Here is a 5,950-nt window from a genome sequence, read left to right on the forward strand (position 1 = left end):
GTACCTTGTTTCTTTTTATTACTAAATAATTTTCTATTGTGTGGATATACCACATTTTGTTTATTCATTCATCAGTGGGAAGACATTTGAATTTCCACTTTTTGGCTATTATGAATAATGTTGCTATAAACATTCACAGACATGTTTTTGTGTGGACATACATTTTCCTTTCTCTTTGGTATATATCTAGGAGTGGAACTGCTTGGTCATAAGATAATTCTAACTTGAACATTTTAAGAAACTTGAAACTTTTCCCAAGTGACTACGCCATTTTACATTTCCATCACCACTGTTTGAAGGTTCCAATTTCTTCACATCTGTCCTTTTGATTGTGGCCATCCTAGTGGGTATGAGGTGGAATCTCATTGTGGTTTTGATTTGTTGTGGTTTTTGGCATTTTTCTATTGATTAACGATGTTGAGCGTCTTTTCATGTGCTAATTGGCCATCTTTATGTCTTATTTAGAGAAATATCTATTCAGATCCTTTGCTCATTTAAAAAACTGAGTTATTTGGGGCGCCTGGGTGGCTCAGTTGGCTGAGGGTCTGACTTTAGCTCAGGTCACGATCTCATGGTTCGTGGTTTCAAGCCCCACATCAGGCTCTGTGCTGACAGCTCAGAGCCTGGAGCCTGCTTAGGATTCTGTGTCTCCCTCTCTCTCTGCCCCTCCCCTGCTTGCACNGGATATCCAGTTATCCTAGCACCATTTCTTATTCTTTTAAAGTTAAAAAATTTTTTTTGATGTTTTTATTAATTTTTGAGACAGAGAGGAAGCATGAGCTGGGGAGGGACAGAGAGAAGGGGAAATAGAGCCCAATGTGGGGCTCAAACTCATGATTGATGAGATTGTGACCTGAACTGAGGTCAGATGCTCAGCTGACTGAACCACTAAGTTTTATTTTTAATTTAAGTAATTGACTGAACCAGCCAGGCGTGCCTCTCCCAGCACCATTTCTTAAAAAGACTCTTCTCATTGAATTTTCTTGTCATTCATAAAGAATCAAGTGGCCATAAATATGAAGGTTTATTTCTAGACCCTTAATTCTACTTCCTGATTTTTATGTTCTATCTTTACATCAGCACTACACAGTTTTGATTACTATAGCTTTGGAGAAATTTGAAATTGGGAAGTATGGGTTCTCCATTTTTTTTCAAGATTGCTTTGACTGTTCTGGGTCCCTTGAATTTCCATATGAACTTTAGGATCATCTTGTCAATTTCTACCAGGAACATGTAAGAGAATAAAGTTAGACCCCCTACCTCCCACCACAGACAAAAAGACAGGGTATGAGTGGGAGAGGGGCAGAGAGAGAGAGGTACACAGAATCTGAAGCAGACTCCAGGCTCTGAACTGTCAGCACGGAACCCAAAACAGGGCTTGAACTCATGGACCGCGACATCATGACCTGAGACGAAGTTGGATGCTTAACCAATTGAGCCGCCCAGGTGCCCTCTTTGTAGGGAGTTTAAAACTTAATTCACACCCTTCTTTCTTGCTATAGTTCTATTCAGATTTTTTATTTCTTTTTGAGTAGTTTGCATCTTGGTAGTCATCCTCATTTATCTACTTGGAATTTGTCCATTTCATCTAATTTATCTAATTTGTTGACCTGAAGTTGCTTGTAGTATATATGTATATTTAAATATATGTAAAGTCAGTAGTGATGTCATCTCTTTTATTCCTAATTTTGGTAATTTGAGTCTCTCTATTTTTTTCTTGGTCAGTCTCACCAAGGATTGTCAATTTAATTGAGCTTTTCAAAGAACCAACTTTTGGTTTTATTGACTTCCTTTATTATTTTCTATTCTCTCCTTCATTTATTTCTCTCTAATCTTTATTATTTCCTTCTTTCTGCTTGTTTTAGATTTAGTTTGCTCTTCTTTTTCTGCTTTCTTAAAGTGAAAGGTAATGTCATGATTTGAGCTCTCTTGCCTTTCATAATGAAGCTATAAATTTCCTTCTAAGTATTACTTTAGCTCCATCCTGTTAAGTGTTGCTGTGTTGTGCTTTCATTTTCATTCACCGCAAAGTATTTTCCAACTTCCTTGTGATTATTTAGGAGTGTGTTATTTAATTTCTGCATATTTGTGAGTTTCCCATATTTCTTTCTCTTAATGATCCAATTTAATTCAGTTTTGGTTGGAGAACATACTTTACATGATTTAAATCCTTTTAAAACATAACAAGGCTATTTTTTAAGCTTTGGAATTTTTTTGGAGAGAGAGAGAGAATGTAGGGGAGAGAGGGAGAGAGAATGAGTGGAGGAGGGGCAGAGGGAGAGAGAGAGAAAGAGAGAGAGAGAGAGAGAGAGAGAGAGAGAGAGAATCTTAAGCAGACGCCATGCCCAGCATGTAGCCCAACTAGGTGCTTGATCTCATGACTGTGAGATCCTTACTTGAGCCAAAATCAAGAGTCAGATATTTAACCAACTGAGCTACCCAGGCACCCCTAAGGTTTTGTTTTTTTAAGTAATTTCTGCACCCAACATGGGGCTCGAACTTACAACCCTGAGATCAAGAGTTGCATGCTCCACTGATCAGCCTGGCATCCCAGCGAGGCTTTTTTTGGCCTAACATATGGTCTGAATGCTCCATGTGCTCTTGAGAAGAAAATGTATTCCATTCTGGTTGAGTGGTGTGTTTTATATATATATATATATCCGTCTTTGAACATATTTATAATAGTTACTTTGAAATCTGCTAAGTCAACATCTAGTCCCCTCAAAGGCAATTTCTATTGCCTGTTTGTTTTCGCCTGTGTATTTTTTTCTTGCATGTCTTATAACTTTTTTGTAGAAAACTGGGTATTTTAAGTAATGTAGTACCTCTAGATAGTTATTCCCATGCTCCTCTGGGGCTTGCTGTTGTTATTTGCTTCTTTGTTCGTCTATTTGTTTAGTGCTTGTCTTGACTAGTTCAGTGACATCTGTGACCTCTCCGTGTGTGGTCTCTGGTGTCACTTTTTAAATGGTGAAGAGCATGTTCACAATTTCCCTGATTACTGGGGCCGTTGTAGCTTTAGGTAGGCTCTCTGTCTCTTTCCCTGATTTCCCCTTTAAGCTTTTGCCCATCTGCCTCTATTTGATTTTTTAGAGAGAGAGAGTGTGTGAGAGAGAGCACTCACAAGTTGGGGAGAGGGGCAGAGGGGGACAGAGAATCTTAAGTAGGCTCTACACACAGTGCAGAGCCTGACTCAGGGCTCCATCTCACGACCCTGGGATCATGACCTGAGCCCAAATTGAGTCAGATGTTCAACCAACTGAGCCACCCAAGTACCCCCCCCCCCCCCCACCTTCTGCCTCTATTTGTACCAGACCCAGCTATTAGCCTTCACTAATTGCTAGCTGATTGTGCTATTGTTTTTAACAATGTCCCAGGCTTACAAATAGTTCTACAATCTGATCCCATTAAAGTTGGTCTCTTTTGCAGGGGCAGGGTACAACAATCTTTGAGGCCCCAAGAGGGCTCTTCTCATCTGCCCCTTTCCCTGATTCTGTCCTAGTATCATGGAGCTATCAGCCTTCCTCTCTTCTAATTGCTTACTCCCAGGAAGCCCCTATATTCTTATACCTCATTTCATGAAAATGTAGGTTAAAGTGTGATTTCTGGTGTAAAATATCCTGTAGTCAGTGAGGAGAAAAGAGAGATGGGAGGATAGAGAGAGGGCAGAAGAAGGGGTAGTGCGAGAGAAATAGAATTCATCAATGGCTTGTGCACCCAAAGTATTAAAAAATCAAGTTAAGTGTAACAGGCAACCTATAGCAGGTAGGAAAGGATGTCTCCTTAAATTCTGATATCCGAATTCCAAAGACCAAAGGTTAGAACGAGCACTTCTATGATTGTGGTAAATAAAAAGGATGATGCCAAGGAGATTGGAGTGGCACAAAAGGAGAAGTGTGGCCTCTGGAAGCCTAGGTAAGTTAGCATTACAGAGGGATGGAGCTTTAAGAAGTGGGGGAGTCATTATTCTGTAATTGAACCTCCCACCACACCATCAGTATAAACGAGACATCTTATAGACTCCATGTACATGACTGGAGTTGACACAGGGTAAAATGGACCAGAATCTCATTCCCAGCATTTTAATAATTTCAGTTGCACCCTTAAGTTTCTTCCCTCAGTTGCTGGTACAAAGTGGGTATGCATACTTCCATTAGCTAGGATTGAAATTTCCAGATAAAACCAGATTTCACACTTTATTTCTTTATATCTAGGAGCTGTGTTATGATAAAGGTCCTAGGCTCCTTAATTGTACATACTCACAGAAGTTCATAATTCTCGGCAGAGTGCTGTTCTTTATGTTCTATATTCACTAAGATGTGGGAGAGATAAGTACTCATAGCTAAGTCCTTGTATAGAGAAAAACAAGATACTCTTCCTTTAAGACAGACTTGGAACAAGAAGGGCAGAGATGTTTAAAAAAATAATTTCAGTTATTTATTTCCTGAGTGACTCTCTTAATTCGTTCCTTTAACAAGTATTTATTGGGACACCTGGGTGGCTCAGTCGGTTAAGCGTCCGACTTCGGCTCAGGTCATGATCTCACGGTTCATGGGTTCGAGCCTCGCGTTGGTCTCTGTGCCGACAGCTAGCTCAGAGCCTGGAGCCTGTCTTCGGATTCTGTATCTCCCTCTCTCTCTGACCCTCCCCTGCTCGCTCTGTCTCTCTCTGTCTCTCAAAAATAAATAAAAAATATTAATAAAGAAGTTAAAAAAGCACAAGTATTTATTGAACACCTGCTATGTGTCAGGCACTGTTCTTGGCTTTTGAGAATGTCAGTGATCAAAAATCTATTACCTCGTGGAGTTCATATTCTAAGGAAAGGAGTTAAATAAGTAAAACAAATAAATTATATAATATGTTCAGTGAAAAGTTCTATGGAAAAAAAAGAAAACTAGAACAAGGTTAGGGATATCCAGAGAACTGGAGGTAGGGGACAGAGTTGTAGTAAGGGTAGCCAGCCTCATTGTGCAGGCCCCCAGGAGTGAAATGGCTTGTCACTTGACTAGTCACTGAGTGATAGAGCAGGATGTGATCTCGGGTCTGTCTTTAACGCCCAAGCTCTTTTTTCCAAAGGGGAAGAGGACTTCAGAATGATAGGGGGTCTCAAGAAGGAAATGAACTACTCCAGCTTTGCTTCCTCCAGTGTGGCTAATAGGTAGACAGGGAGTAGGCATCTGAAGCAATTTAGGGAGTGCCAGAAATTTAGGCCGAGCACAGCTTTTAAAGGATGTACAAAGACTGGAGGGAGGATCCGTCACTAAGGGAAAATACAAAAGTATAGCGAATCTATAGCATTAGTGTCTTAGAAGAGAAGCATGTAGATACACCTTTCACAGCTATTAACTCTACCCCAATGCGTGCTTTTGGAAACTGGATAACTTAGGGCTGCAGACAAGCACAGCGCATTTCTTGCTGGGTTTATTTTGGATTCAGGAGGTTTGAAGGCTGAAGCACGAATGGATTTTTGTTGACCAGGTCATTTACAAGCTGTCGTTCAGTAAAACTTTTCCAATTTTTGGTTTGAACATTTTCAGGAAGGAATGTTGTAAACAACTATTCTTTCATGCACTTACCACTCACAAGGCCCTTGCACTTCAGAGGAGAGGATGTTGTTGGAAGGAAAGAGACAGTCTCTTCTGAGGAATTTGTTTCACCCACGAACGGTCCATTATGGGGCCCCTTTTGTGGGTGGGAGGTTTAGAATCAAATCTATGTTATAGTCACCGTCTGGGTAAACCTAGTCAAGTGAATGAATTCTAGACCGAAAAAAGAAATGCAAACTCCTGGAACGGATGATTCTGAAGAAATGCATTTCTGTAAAACTCACACCCCTTTGAATTTGAGTCAAAGAAAAATGAATGTTTGATATCTCTTTCTCTTTTCATTGATGAGGCAGCTAAAGTTCAGAGAGGTTGAATGATTTGCCTCAAGTGACACTTGTAGAAAT

At 40.1% G+C, this 5,950-nt stretch overlaps 1 protein-coding gene across 1 annotated transcript in view; it reads left to right on the plus strand.

The window, feature by feature from the left end:
- The window catches only part of PPEF1 (protein phosphatase with EF-hand domain 1), a 111,630-nt gene that overhangs the window by 80,889 nt on the left and 24,791 nt on the right, over nucleotides 1-5,950 (plus strand). The gene's annotated exons all lie outside the window — the stretch shown is intronic.

This window comes from Crocuta crocuta, unplaced genomic scaffold (assembly GCF_008692635.1).
Source record: "Crocuta crocuta isolate KB4526 unplaced genomic scaffold, BGI_CrCroc_1.0 scaffold312, whole genome shotgun sequence".
Classification (NCBI taxonomy): domain Eukaryota; kingdom Metazoa; phylum Chordata; class Mammalia; order Carnivora; family Hyaenidae; genus Crocuta; species Crocuta crocuta.